Here is a 15,415-nt window from a genome sequence, read left to right as displayed (position 1 = left end):
TCCTCCTAAACAACATGGAGAGAAAAAAAAAGAAAAACTTTTAAATTATATTTATTGGCTACCTATTGCATGCAAAGCATTCATCTCTTCTCATTCAGCTCTTTTCCTATTGATTTTGTATGATCTTAGTATTATCTGAGGGTCACCTGGCTGGCTCAGTCATTTAAGCCTCCAACTCTTGATCTCAGCTCAGGCCTTGATCTCCAGGTCATGAGTTCAAGCCCCTCATTGGGCTCCACACTGGGTATGGAGCCTATTTAAAAGAAAAAAAAGTATCTGACAGCAATATTATTAAACTGAAGAATTAATATACTATAATACTATTATTTAAATTTTGCCTTTTTCATAGTGGGACTTATTTTAGGAGCCAGAATCTGTGACCTCATGCTGCTTTTCGCAGTTGTGAAAACCATGCCAACACATAAAAACACAAAATTATAATTCCAAGCGCTAGTACAGGTGAAATCTAAAGATTATCTGAATGCTAAAATTAAAACCATTAAAAATAATGATCCATAGACGATTCAGCTCAGTAAATGAACCTAACAGAAAGTAATCCTTCATAGTTGCTTAAAATAAATTTCTGACATATTTTTTATAAACCCACTTTCATTTTTTTAAAGAAAGAACTCCAAACTCAGAAGACTTTTGGAAAGGGAAGTGAGGAAAGAGCATTGAAATGCAACCTTTACTTTTTATTTTATATATTTCTATACAGCTTGAAATGTTTTACCACAGCCAATTTTAAAAACCAAGGCAATGATACCTCTGGCACCAAAATAAACTTGGCTATCCCATCATAAAAAGGATAATGTCATAAAAAACCAATTAGAATGCTTATAAGTGCTGAGGAATATAGTGAGTAAAACACAAAAGTAAAAGTGAAATAATATATACACACTTGATTATTCAATCTTACAATTTAATTAAAGATTATGGCTAAAATACTATTTTTAAAAAGGAGAGTTGTATTTTTTTTAAGATTTTATTTATTTGACAGAGAGAGATTACAAGTAAGCAGACAGAGGGAGAGGGAGAAGCAGGCTCCCCACTGAGCAAGGAGCCCAATGCGGGGCTCGATCCCAGGACCGTGAGACCCTGACCTGAGCCGAAGGCAGAGGCTTTAACCCACTGAGCCACCCAGGTGCCCCAAGAGTTGTATTTTTTTTAAATATAAACCTATGGTTAATATAAAAGTAAATACAAAAATATTCATGTAAACAGAATGTATACATATATGTATTGAATATGTTTCCTAGCTCTGGTACAAGCACGCTTACGTGGTACCCATACCTCAGCTTCTTTTTACCAGTGAATTTAAACTAAGTATACTAAGGCTATTATCCTCTCAATGAAGAATTCAAGTTGACTGCAGAGACTGTATAATTTATCAACTATACAAGTACCTTTTTGAGAATGAAAGGGATGCTAACTGGGCATAATTGAAAAACAGGAGGCATAAAGTGAAATTATCCAAGACAAACTATATGTTTAGTCACAGGGCCAAAACACTGTCCATTCACAAAAATCAGCTTTTTATGCATATATCTGAGACACGTAGTTCAGAAAAAGGGCGAGAAAAAAGAGGCAGCAAATAATTCTCTAAGTATCTAAGACTACAGCATTCTTATAGACTCGTGGGTAAGCCTAAATGGCCTAAAGGGAAGAAGCAATGACCATTAATTTATAAGGAAAATGTTTTTAGCATTCCCAGACCCCAAACATAACCTCCCTTGGGCTTTTCTGATACCTTAGGACACATCTTGCTAATGGATGCACCAAGTCAGTCAAGATAAAGCAGATGCTCACAGACACAGTTCAAAGCTATGGCAGCTTGATGCTGAGAATCTGAGTGCAGCTCCCCAGGGTGAGCTGGGCGGCGCTACTCTTGCTGCTCCAGGTGTATGCTATCTCTAAAATAGCTCAAGGAAAAACTGAATGCCACTGTAAACGTGAAGATTCCCTTCAAATTTCTTTTAGTTAGGGTAAACAGGTACAAGTGGAGGTCCTTCAGTAAGAATGAAGAGGCATAAACAGAGGATACCTGTACTTTCATGTGGCTGTGGCTTCTAATGATTTTTTTTTTCTCAAATCACAGACTGGCCAGGAAACAGACTCTTCAGGAATGTACAGAGCTGCCTTGACATATATCAGGTCTGATGAACTAAAGCATCAAAGTCAATTTCATCATTCACAAATACTGTTCCAATCCACCTTAACGAAGTACCTTGGGCCTCAAAGAAAGCTGAGCTTTAAGAGGGGCATCTGTTCTATTGAATCCTCTTTACTCTACTTGTCTCCCATCATACCACTCTCAGTCATTTGGTTTCCATGTGAAGTTACAACTACTAAAATTAAGCTACTTCATGCTCAAAGGTAAATGAAACTTAAGGCCTGAAGGCTCCTTAGCCTTCAGATACAGTTATCATGCTACCGCGCTTTCTTTTGCAATTCAAAAATTTTTTCAGTAAGTCTGCAGAAGCTGAAGCTCTTAAGGCAATTCTGGAAAGGATATAGTCTTTAAATGAGTTTCATCAGCAGTCACTCCTTTGATCTAACAATAACTTAATAAAACTTTTCATTCTTGCTCATTCATCTTATTGGAAAAGTACCCAGAAAGCAAGATCCCTCTACATATTGTGCCTTATGTTTAGATCAGTGCCAAAGAATACCATCCCTTATGATCAATCCACTTTGGTCACCAAAACTGTCACACTGAATTACTGTCTCCATGTAAATTACAATGACGCTGTGAAAAAAAAAATTTATCAGGTAGCAAATAGCTCAGCTGATAATGCTTTAACTAATGTTATGCCATCATCTTCACTTTGGCTTTTATGAATTTTCATAAGCTAAGTTTTACCACATCATGCACATAAAACAAAACCATGAAAGGTCACCATGAAACTAAGTCTTTATGACTATCCAAACAGTATTCACATGTTAGCTGTTCTTACTTACAAATATCTACAAATGTGTAGAACTCTCTCAACACAGAATAACAATTTTCTAGGCAAAAAGTCATAAACACATGTTAGATGAAAATAGCAAAGGATCCTTACATCATATTTTGCCATTCAATCTCTTAAAGACTGTGTATCTCAAGTATCAAAACTGGAATTTACTATTTTGTTTACTAAAATTCTCTATTTTGTTCCAATGATATATGCATTGTTTTGTTATCAAGGTCAAAGTTCTCATTCAATACTTAGAGAGCAGGCCTCTGTGGCATATTATAAATTCCAAAGATAACCACAATAACAACTCCCTTTCCACATGCTCTTCTACGAAGTGAACTTGCCACTTCCCACCAAGAGGTAAAGTTTAATAACCCTCCTCTTAAATGTGGACTCACTCCAGTGACTTGCTTGACCCAGAGAATGTAGCACAAGTGGTATTCTGAGATGTGCAGCTCATAAAAAGCATGTAGAATAAACCTCCATTTCCTAGAATGCTCCCTCTAGAATCCCAGCTACTGTTCTGTAAGAAACTCAAGCCACGTGTATAGGCCTTGGTAAATTTTTCAACTGAGAGCTCCTGCTGAGAGCCCAGCTGACTGCCAGACATCAGCTGCCAACCAGACTGAGCATCCATCCCAATCAGGCCTTCAGATATTCCAGTCCCAGCCATTAGGTGACTACAAGTTCACAAGAGACCCCAAGCAAGAAGTACCAGACTGTTAACCGAAAGAACCGTGAAGATCATAATAAATGCTCTTTTAAGCCACTAAGTTATAGGTTGGTTATATAGCAATAGATAACTAGAATCACCTCTAGCAAAGTGTGCTGACAGCTGTTCAAACACTATTAACTTGTATAATTTAAAATTGGGTTTTCTTTTCGTCTTTCCTTTTAAATAAAATTTTAATAAAATTGCCTTAACTGTTTATCTCCCCATCTTGAGGGTTTCTGAAGACAGGATCCAGGGCTACATTGTTCATCCTTGGCTCCCTACTCCCTGCACATAAAACGTTTTCAATTAGCAATAACTGCGCCTCTGATAAACCTCATTGGCTACGATACTGCCACTGCGCAAAGCTGATAAAACGTTTTCATTATGAATGTTGCCTACAATAATGCCTTCAACATAGCTGATGCTGAATAAAAAGTCACCAAGCTAAATATGGAGAACACTACTTTTCACTGTTGTACAATACTTAATATTTATAATAAGTGAATAATCCTTACAAAACTCTATTACCAACTCCTATGTCTTCCACTGAGTTAGTTTTCCATGAGAAAAATGTACATGCTTTCATAAAATCTTGTCTTAGAATTACAACAGGATTACAATAAAAAGGGAAAAATTCAGATTATCTAATGCTGGGAAAAGCACAGGATGTGAGGTAAGAGACTGATGATGGTAATAAACATTAAGTATTTTGTAAAAACACATGCTAAAGGCAAAATCTGCATGTGCATTAGGAAAAATCTACCAGTGATTCCCATCACCCACCTCTGTAAAGGGTAGTCTCTCTAAAAACCTTCTCAAAACTCCATTTTTGTATTTAAAAAAAATTTTAAGACATATCCTCTCTTTTCTTTATCTTGAGACATACAAACAAAAGACCTGGGTCAGGGACAAGAACAGGGAAAGGGAAATTATTTTTCATCTTTCCCAGTTCTCCAACTACAAAATAACTTTGCTGCTCTAAACTTACCATGTGAAAAACAAGCATAACACAAATCTCACCACTGTAAAATACCAGGGAATAGTACAATTTCCTGGGATGTGTTTCCAAAGTCTAGGCAGTGGCAAAAATTGCAGTTTATCAATTTCTCTTTATTAGGGAGTTACCTATTAGAAAACATACTGCATCATCTCTCAAATAAGCTCAACATAGGCAACTTTTCCTCAATTATTAAACCAAAACTGTTACTTTTTTTTTTTTAAGATTTTATTTATTTGTTAGAGAGAGAGTGAGCGAGAGCGAGCACAGAGTGGCAGGCAGAGTCAGAGGGAGAAGCAGGCTCCCTGCAGAGCAAGGAGCCCGATGTGGGACAAGATCCCAGGATGCTGGGATCATGACCTGAGCTGAAGGCAGCTGCTTAACCAACTGAGCCACCCAGGTATCCCCAAAACTGTTACTTTAAGCACCCATCGAAGAAAAAGGCTTTCAGGCACTTGGGTGGCTCAGTCGTTAAGTGTCTGCCTTAGGCTCAGGTCATGATCCCAGGGTCCAGGAACTGAGCCCCACATCGGGCTCCCTGCTGGGCGGGAAGACTGCTTCTCCCACTCCCACACCCCCTGCTTGTATTCCTTCTCTTGCTGTCTCTGTCAAATAAATAAAAAAATATATAAAATAAAATAGCTTTCATACAGGCCATGTTGTTTAAAAAAAATGCATCACTGAGTGAATCACACTTAGTGCAGTGAGATATTCATACTCTAAGAGAAATGAAAACTAAAATGGAGAGATAGCACATAACTCACTAAATGATATCTCACTAAATAGACAACATTTAGGAAAACACAAGTCTTTATGACAAGTCTTTAGGAAAAATACCATTTGAGGGGGCTACAAAGAATACAGTTAAATTCAGTAAGATAAACATGCATATGAAGCAGCTCAAATCTATAGTCAGAAGGATCACAGAAAAATAAAACTAATTTTGCATTCCTGCAACTCTCTTTTCAAAAAATAATGAAATTTCAAATCTCTTTAAATAGCCTCAAGTAAATATCCAAAATTGTTATTCATAAATGTCTACCTACTTTCAAGTATGTTGCTGTATAGTTATGTCAGATAAATAGCTCAACATTAGTCTCCCAGCTAGTGGGACTCTCTGAAAAGGTCTTTCCATTTATACATAGGGAAAAAGCCAAAAACATGAAATGATTCTGCAGGATAAAAGAGTCAAGATTTGTGACATCTTGTGCTTTATAAAATTTTGTTAAAAACTTTCATTTCAAATAGGTCTCACTTCTCTATTTCTCATTTGAAAAATATTTTTGTATCATAAAAATATTAAGTTAAACTGTGATAAGCTTTTACATCCTTAGGTAAATCATTACCACTAAAAAGGCAGTTAATTTGAATTCTAACTACTGTATCTACTACTAAATCAATGATCTTAGATCAATTAACTTCAAAATGAGGATACCACTTTCTTCATTATCCCCCTCATGGAACCTGACAAAAAAAATAAGTAGGACATTTTCCTTAAACTATTACAAATATTAAAGAAAAACAGAAAAAAAAACAGTAAGAAAGTAGGTGTTTCTCCTAAGATGAAATGATATGTGACTACAGTACATGAATAGAGTATACAAAAGATGTTATTTGGCATTTAAAGAACAAGTTCATGATTCCAAAAGACTTCAGCAGGAAAGCAGGTAAACTAAACACTGAGGATTGATAGAAGAATGAATAATAGTTACTATATACTTAAATTCAATATGGTGATATATTGAGTTTCCTAGACTATGTTACCACTAAGGTATATATCTGTCAAACACAACACAATGTGATTTATGCATGGAAAAGAGAAGAATCACTCAAAACTTCAATATCAAATTGGAATGTCTTGATTCATGATTTTTAACTTTCAAATAATTGTTCATTATAGGCACTTAAGAACGCAGCACTGAAAAGTGAGGCAAAAACGTAAGATTGAGCGTAAAAACCTAAATTTGAACTTTACCTCTGTTACTACTTTTGGAAAGTCCCATTAAAATCTCCGAGCATTAATTTCCTTATCTTTGAAAGGATCTCTATAGTCATGAGGACTCTATAGGTCCTAGCTATAAAATATATTGTGTTTTAAAAATTATAATAAAATACAAAAGTAAAATCATTGTCTAGGGCCAAGTACAGATGAAAAAACGAGACTGAATCACAATCCTACCCTAACTACTAACCCCACTGTCTCCCGACTCATCTTCTCAATTTCCCCCTTCAGGAACACACAGATGTTATAGTACAGTCCACTGATGAAAAAAGAAAATTCCTATCAAACAACCAGTTAAAGAAAGACTTCACTTAAATGTGGGAAAAAGGAAAAAATACCTCGTAAGAAACTTTACCAAAAATATTCAAGACTTCTAAGAGAAAAAATTCAACCGTACTAAAAGATACAAAGATAAGCTATGTTCTTGGATAGGAAGATTTTATATCATAAAAACAATTTATTCATTTAAAACTAAGCCAATTTATTTTTTTTTAAGATTTTATTTATTTATTTGACAGAGATCACAAGTAGGCAAAGAGGCAGGCAGAGAGAGAGGGAGAGGCAAGCTCCCTGCTGAGCAGAGAGCTCAATGTGGGGCTCAATCCCAGGACCCTGAGATCATGACTTGAGCCGAAGGCAGAGGCTTTAACCCACTGAGCCACCTCGGTACCCCCAAAACTAAGCCAATTTAAAAAGAAATAGTTGTTTTTAGACTAGGCAAGTCAATCCCAATGTTCATCTGGGGATAGTAGGAAGGGAAAAGAGTATTTAGAAAAACTCTGAAATCATGCAGAAGCAGCACATGTATATACACATACAAACAGGACCAAAAATAAAGTTCAAAAAATACATAGGGTAATACATACAGGAGTGTAATATATAAAGGCAGTATTTCAAATCAAAAGAAAAAGATGGATTACTCCGTAAATGTCACTGGAATTTTGGGTAGCAAGACAGAAAAGAATAAAGTTAGAGCCACACCTCATACTATATAAGAGGATATTCCAAATAGAGCAAAGATTTAAATGTAAAAAATGTAACCACAGGTACACAGACATTGGAAAAACAGTTTGGCAATTTCTCACAAAGCTAACCATAGTCTTCCAAATGATCCAGCAAACATGTTCCTAGATATTTACCCAAATGAGTTGAAAGCCTAAGTCCACACACGCAAAACCTGTACACGAAATGTATTTCATAGCAGCTCTACTCACAGTTACCAAAACCTGACCGGAATCTAGATGTCCTTCAATAGGTGGATGAACAAACAAACTATAGTACATCTATATACTGGAATATTATTCAGAAATAAAAAGAAACAAGGTATCAAGCCATGAAAGGACACAGATGAAGCTTAAAGGCATTTTGCTAAGTAAAAGGCATTCTGTGTTAAGTGAAGACAATCTGAAAAGGCTATATATAGGATCTTAATTATACAACATTTTGATAAAAGCAACATTAAAGAAGCAATAAAAAAACAAACAATGGTTGTCAGAGGTTAAAAGAGAGGGAGGAGAAGAATGAGTATGTGGAGCAAAGAACATTTTTAAAATGGTGAAGCTATTCTCTGTGATACTATAATGACAGATACTTATCATTAAAGGCTTGTCAAAATCCATAAAACTGTACAGCACAAAATACGTTTTAATGGGAACAATGGATTTCTGTTAATAATAGTGTATCAATATTGGTTCATTACTTATTAACATATGTACCACACAATATAAGATGTTAATAAGAACAGCAGTATGTGAGCAGTAAGGTGGGTATTAGAATTCTTTACACTGTCCACTCAATTTTTCTTTTTTTTTTTTTTTTTTAAAGATTTTATTTATTTGTCACAGAGAGAGCGAGCGAGAGCGAGCATAGGCAGACAGAGTGGAAGGCAGAGTCAGAGGGAGAAGCAGGCTCCCTGCGGAGCAAGGAGCCCGATGTGGGACTCGATCCCAGGACGCTGGGATCATGACCTGAGCCGAAGGCAGCTGCTTAACCAACTGAGCCACCCAGGCGTCCCAATTTTTCTATAAATCTAAAACTGTATTTCAAAGTCTACTAATTATGAAACAAAAAAATGAAACCATAAAGAGAAAATGAGTTAATCCCACTAAACCCTTGGAGAGGGTAAGTTCTGTACCATTCAAAATAAGAAAAGACTGATGAATTTACCTGTATAAAAATTAAAAACTTCTAAATGGAAAAACAACAAAGTAAAAAAAAATAATGTAACACACACACACACACACACACACAAACTCAAATTATAGACAAGTATGTCCCTAATATATCAAGGACTACAAGAAATGAAAGGATACATACAGTTCACAGAAAAGGAAACAAAAATCTCTTAAACATAGAAAATGATGTTTAATCTTGTGAAGGGTAAGAGCCTTTGATTCAATGTAAATTACCCAATGATGAGCCCAGGGTGATGTATGGAAGTGCTGAATTATTATACTGCACACCTGAAATAAATACAACACTGTACGTTAACTAACTGGAATTAAAATAAACACTTCAAAAAAACAACAACAATAACAAAGACTGGGACACCTGGGTGGTGCAGTGAGTTAAGGGGTCGACTCCTGGTTTTGGCTCAAGTTGTGATCTCAGGGCTGTGGCCTGAGTCCAGCTCTGCTCTAAGCACAGAATCTGCTTAAGATTCTCTCTTCCTCTGCCCTTCCTTGCCACCCCCCTTCCACCCCGCATATGCTATCTCTCTCTCTCTCAAACAAGTAAATCTTTAGAAAACCAACCAACCAACCAACAAACAAACAAAAAACAAAAACAAAAACAAAGAGGAGCCCCTTCACCTGTATGCACAGGGTCAAAAGAGAGCCCCAACCACTACTTCCTAGACTTCCAAGGTTCCATCTGCAAAGGTCAGAAGGAAGTCTTGGGCACCCAACTTTCTCTACTATCCAAAGATTGAGAATTTGAGAACACATGCCTATTATTTCTATTTATACCAGTCCCTATGAAAAGCTCCAGACTATCCACCATTAATGAGCTCTACATATGTATTACTCTTCACCTCCTGAAACCTCCCCAGTGTGTAGAATTCATAGTCCACCGTCAACAAAAGCCCCAATCTACAATTCTTTGGCGCTACAGAAATCTGACTCTCCACCATCTTCCAGGGAGGATACTACTCCCACTCTATAGGTAGGTACAAGATATGGGTCTTCTTTGCCCCCTTTACTACTTTCAAATCATTCTCTCATCCTCTTCCCTAAAACAATCCAATTACCATCAAGCCAGACTATCTTCTTACTGCATTTATTTAAAAAACCTTAAGTGGGATGCCTAGGTAGCTCAGTCAGTTAAGTGTCCAACTCTTGATTTGGGCTCAGTCATTATCATCAGGTTGTTGAATCAGGCACCATGTTGGGCTCCACGCTAGGCATGGATTGAGATTATCTCTCTCCTTCTCCCTCTGCCCCTCCCTCTTTTTCTCTCTCTAAAAAAACAAAATAACAATAAAAACAAAAAAAAAACCAAGAAACACTTCAATTACCCCTTCATCCCTCAATGATTTTAACTCCTTGCTCACTGTCACCCTCTCCAAGATTACTCTTGTCTTAATTCTCAGAAATATTAATTTATTACTATATAAGTGATGTTCCTAACATCTTGGCTTTACAACTGCTATCCCACTTATAACCTCAATTTCAAGCATTCCAACTACCACTTCTACTTTTCTAACTCACTCACTCTCTTATACTCGATGCTCATTTAGAGCAACTCACCTGTGTTCCAGCTACTCTGCATGTTTGAAGATCCCAGCACCAAGCATTGTCTCTCTTGCAGGATTTGTGTAGATGTTATTTCCTCTGCCCCGGACCTCCTTTCAGCTCTTAGGTTCTTCTCAACTTTAAAATCATAAAAGTTATCCCTTCAAACTAGTCCTTCCCTACAACATCTAAGTAGATCTCCCCTTCTATTCTCCACTAAAGCACTCTGATCACTATCTTCTTAGCTTGTTATCTGTCTACTTGTTTATTTCTACTTCTAGTAGACTGTCACCACAGCTGATGTCAAAGGCTTTGTTGTCTTACTTCCCACTGCATATACAGAACATGATAACCAGCCAGTACTGTTTTGTCAACTAAAAGAAAAAATGACTGGGGTGCCTGGCTCAGTCGTTAAGCATCTGCCTTCAGCTCAGGTCATAATCCCAGGGTCCTGGAAATGAGCCCCACATGGGGCTCCCTGCTCAGCAGGAAGCCTGCTTTTCCCTCTCCCATTCCCCCTGCTTGTGTTCCCTCTCTCTCTGTCTCTCTCTGTCAAATAGATAAATAAAATCTTTTAAAAAAAGAAAAAAGAAAAAATGACTGATGCAGAGAGAATGAAACTAAAAATAAGTCCACAATGTAAAAAGTTAAAGAGACATGAAGATCAAGATCACGCTTTACAAAAAAATCCTTTAATTTTACTCCTGTTGGGATTTCCCTTAATTTAAATTATATTTAATCCTAAATATGAATGAGATTCCATTTGTAAACTGGAAAAACCTATACTACCTAGAGCTGCTATGATAATTATAAATATAATGTTTCTAAGGACCTTAAACAAGACCTGGAAAATAATAAACCATCAATAAATGTTGGCTATTATTTTTTAAAGAGCACTTGAAAGACTTTAAAAATTAAGGCCTATAAGTTGAAGATACAATTACAATTGGAAGAGATGTGTTTCTCTACCTGACCGAAGATGGCTGAGTAAAAGACTACTTTTCCTTTTAAAAAAATCTGGAAATATTCTTTTAAACTCCAGTTGAAAAACAGAACTAGTTACAGCCCAAGTTCAAGACAAGACAGATAAAATGAAAAGCATTTTTAGCCAACTCTTTTCCAAAGGTTTATATTTGTATTTTTGACAAAATGACTACCATTAGTTCTTCTAGTTCTACAGGAATAAATCTAATAATCTAATAAATCTAATAATCTAATCTAAACAGATCCCTTAACCAAGTAAAGAAAAAAGCTGTCTCGTGTTTTCCACATTCAGTCAACAATATCTCTGTCCAAAGCTAAGCAAAGACAGTTCAGCTATAAAATAATAGCACAAATTAATCTAGATGTCAATTAGAGAACTTTAATTTTAGCTTGTTATTGTGGATAATCAACACCTACCCTCACATTTATTTTTCACATGAGAATATAAGCAAATCAATTAAAACTAACAAACAAAAGCTATTCATTATGTGAAGACATGTTAAAGAAAACTGTTACCATCATTTTCAAAGTTCTCTTGATTCTAAACAAACAGACTTTTCAGTCCATCATATGACCTCATTGGCTAGGCATTTTTCAGTACTTACTCATACACTGGAATTGCACAGTAAAAGTCATGTGAATATCCTAGGAAGTCAGAAAAAATTTTCAGAATGTTCTTTACAGTTTCAAGTCCAGCATATTCAAACATCTCAGGCTCAGAAAAAAATCTCTAACCTATATAAAGCAAATAGTAACCACATCTACTAAGTTTCCTGAGACTGATATAGTTATTAAGTAAATGATTTTAGTTAATAATTATTATTTAAGTGTGGTAATATTCTACATGCTACTAATCAAAAACTCATGTTAAGCTAGAAAATTATTTCTAAACTTGTCAATTTAACGACCAGTGCACTGCTAACAGACATTAAAAGAAATGTATTTCTAAGGCCATCAGGATATATTAATGAATTAACTAATTACCGTGTATATATAATATGCTTATTATATATGAATGGAAAATAAATTCATATTTCTGTCAAGAAACAATGCAAAGATACAAAAGGAACAAAAGCAGTTATCTATAGAGGATGGGACAGAAAAACAGGGATAGGAGTTAGACTTGTCCATGTTCATCTTTTCAAGCTGTTTTAATTTTTGAGCCATATAAATATAAATCTATATTTAAATCAAAAGTACATATTTTATATAAGCATAAGTATTTCCTGAAATCAACAAATATAAATACACTCACACATATGTGCATATGGTTTAAAGAACAGAACAATAAAACTTTTAAAAGAGAAAGAATTAAAGGAACGTTTTTCAAAACACTGGAAGCCATGTTTCTGGGTCACAGTTCTGACTAAATAAAATTTCACAATAATGGCTCTTTTTCTTCCCTTTAAAACTTGAGAATATTTTCCAAACTACAACTCTAAAATAGACGATGCTTACAAAAAAAAGAAGAAGAAGAAGAAAAGCCCAAAACAATCTGGAGGGTCAGAGTAAGAAAGGCTTGACAGAAATTATTTTATTTATGCACTAAATAATTCCACAATATACTGATAGTTACAAATCATTTTGATAAAAATACCAAAGCTTACAGAAAAAGAAAAGCTTTTCCTCAAGTTGCCTCCACAATCTCCAAATCCACCTACTTAAATGGATTTGTACATTTTATAAAATTAGATTAAAACCAAATGGCAATCCTTTTTAAAAAAAAAAAAATCTACACTGTTGCCTAGTACACAAATAACTTTATGAAATGCATTCCAGTCTATAACTTCCCTCTACTTCAACCTACCCTACCCAAATCTGTTTCAGGAAAATACACATCACATGGGTATGGTTTCAGGAACACCCTCTCACACCAAGGGCATTTCTCAGTCTTCTCTAAAGCACATCAGGTACCTAGAATACCTCGCTGACAATCTAAAGTAATGTTCAATATTCTTATGTTCTTATGCTATCATCAGCAACCCATAACTAAAAATATGTATGCAGGTTCCTAGAAAACATAAACCAAATCTCAAGTTCTCTATATAAACTAATTACAAAATGATTTCAAAGATTAGAAACAAACTATGAGTGGTTACCAGATACTGGCAGGGGGAGGGGGTGGTGGTAAGGAGTTGTCTAGTAAGCAGAGTTTTAGTTGGGGATGATGAAAGGTACTAGAAGTGATAACTTCTGATGATAACCCCACAACAATGTAAATGTACTGAATGTCACAAACATGTCACAAAATGTTTAAAGTCATAAATTTTATTCTATATATATTTTACCACAATAAAATAAATAAGCAAACAAAAGAAGTATTACAAACACCACCATAAGTATCCCACAGTTTACTGTTCACCTGAAAAGCACCTTCATAATTTTCTACACTAAGTTGATCTGAGAATACCTAACACAACTGTTATTTTTTAAAAGCTCGGTAATATTAGAATAGTGTCTCAATTATTATTTAATCCTTTTCAAACAATTCTTTATTAACAAGAGCTATGGCAAGAGACTGCATTTATATAAACAAATAAATGCTTAGAAGTTAATTTAATGATTTAAAGGAACTAGAGAACAATAAATGTAAAGGGAGGAAAAATAAGTGGAAGGGAAAAAGGAAGAAAAGAGAAAAAGGGAAAAACATAAAATAACAAAAAGAACTATACCTCATTATTTAGATCATCAAAGCTGAAAATCTAGATAAAAAAACGACAAATGGAGGGGGGACGGTGCCTGGGAGGCGAAGTCATTTAAGTGTCTGACTCCTGGTTTCAGCTCAGGTCTGACCTCAAGAGTAGTGAGATCAAGCCCCACATCAGGATCCACACTTAGTGTAGAGTTGGCTTGGTTTTTTCTCTTCCTCTTCCTGTGCCCCGCCCCAACTCCTTTCCCTCTCTCTTTCACTCTCAAGTAAATAGATAAATCTTTAAAAAATGGGAAAGTTTTTTAATATTTAAAGGTCATTTTAAATATATGAGGCCAATACTGGATGGACCTTATGCTAAGGGAAATAACTCATACAGATAAAGACAAATACTGTACGATTTCACGCACAAGTGGCATCTAATAAAACTGAACTCACAGAATAGTGGGGTGGATGGTTGCCAGAGGTGGGGGGTGGGATGAGGTGAAGTGGGTGAAGGGGGTCAAAAGGTAAAAACTTCCAGCTTTAAGTAATGTAATATACACCACGGACAGTATACTTACAATATAATATACTTAAAATTTTTAAGTTAAGTACAATATACTTACAATTTTTATTCCTACATAGCAAATGAGGAAGATAAGATACCCAGTGTGACACAGCAAAGTGGTCAGAGCTAAGATGTGAACCCAGGCAGTCTCACTCCAGAGTCCCATGCTCTCGACTACTAAACTATCTAAACTAAACTAAACTACCACTAAACTGCACAACAAAAATTCACGGACCTTTTCATTCTACAAATCTAAGTCTATCACATAGACATAAACTACTGTAACACACAACAAAATACGATTAAGAATGATTATGATACAGTGCTTTGAGGATTCACATGACCATAATATGATTTGCTGTAAAGGGGATAAAGAAAGCTTTGTGGAAGAAATGATATGTATATTGGGCCTGGAAAGATATGAGAAAACAGAGACAGAAAATGGGAGAATAAAATACTTCACACTAAAGGAATACAATGACCAGAAGCATAAACTAAGGCAGAAAAGCACTGGCAACTGAAAGGCTTTTGTTGAAAAAAATGGTAATTAGCTGAAAAATAAATGAGTCAGATGCCTAGAGGGAGGACAGACAACTCACTGTAGAAGCCAGGGTAGGAATATGGTCAGAGCTGTTACAGGGCAACTGGATATAAGAAGTGGATAGAAAAGAAATGGAAAGAAATGCCAGGAGGTGAATTCAATAGTCTACCTATGGTAAGGAAGGTCTCAAGTAAAGTGGGACCAACAGAAATAGAGAAAAAGGAAAAGATATACAGCACACAGTAGCTACTCAAATTCCAATTAAATTAAGGAACTAAAAGGGTCAGA

At 35.6% G+C, this 15,415-nt stretch overlaps 1 protein-coding gene and 1 pseudogene across 7 annotated transcripts in view; both read right to left on the bottom strand.

The window, feature by feature from the left end:
* The window catches only part of STAM (signal transducing adaptor molecule), a 116,832-nt gene that overhangs the window by 53,557 nt on the left and 47,860 nt on the right, over window positions 1-15,415 (bottom strand). Inside the window, exons 2-3 of one of the 7 annotated variants that reach the window (XM_032349527.1) lie at window positions 11,992-12,031; window positions 10,418-10,540 (exon numbers count right to left, since the gene is read on the bottom strand). The exons of 5 other annotated variants lie outside the window; for them this stretch is intronic. The gene's annotated coding sequence lies outside the window, so the exon portion shown is untranslated. The remainder of the gene's footprint in view (window positions 1-10,417; window positions 10,541-11,991; window positions 12,032-15,415) is intronic. One more of the 7 variants, XM_032349526.1, reaches the window with a different exon arrangement.
* LOC116594537 lies at window positions 3,850-4,039 on the bottom strand (annotated as a pseudogene).

This window comes from Mustela erminea, chromosome 6 (assembly GCF_009829155.1).
Source record: "Mustela erminea isolate mMusErm1 chromosome 6, mMusErm1.Pri, whole genome shotgun sequence".
Lineage (NCBI taxonomy): Eukaryota > Metazoa > Chordata > Mammalia > Carnivora > Mustelidae > Mustela > Mustela erminea.
The sequence above is the reverse complement of the archived record's forward strand: the minus strand, read 5'-3'. Positions and strand labels throughout refer to the sequence as shown.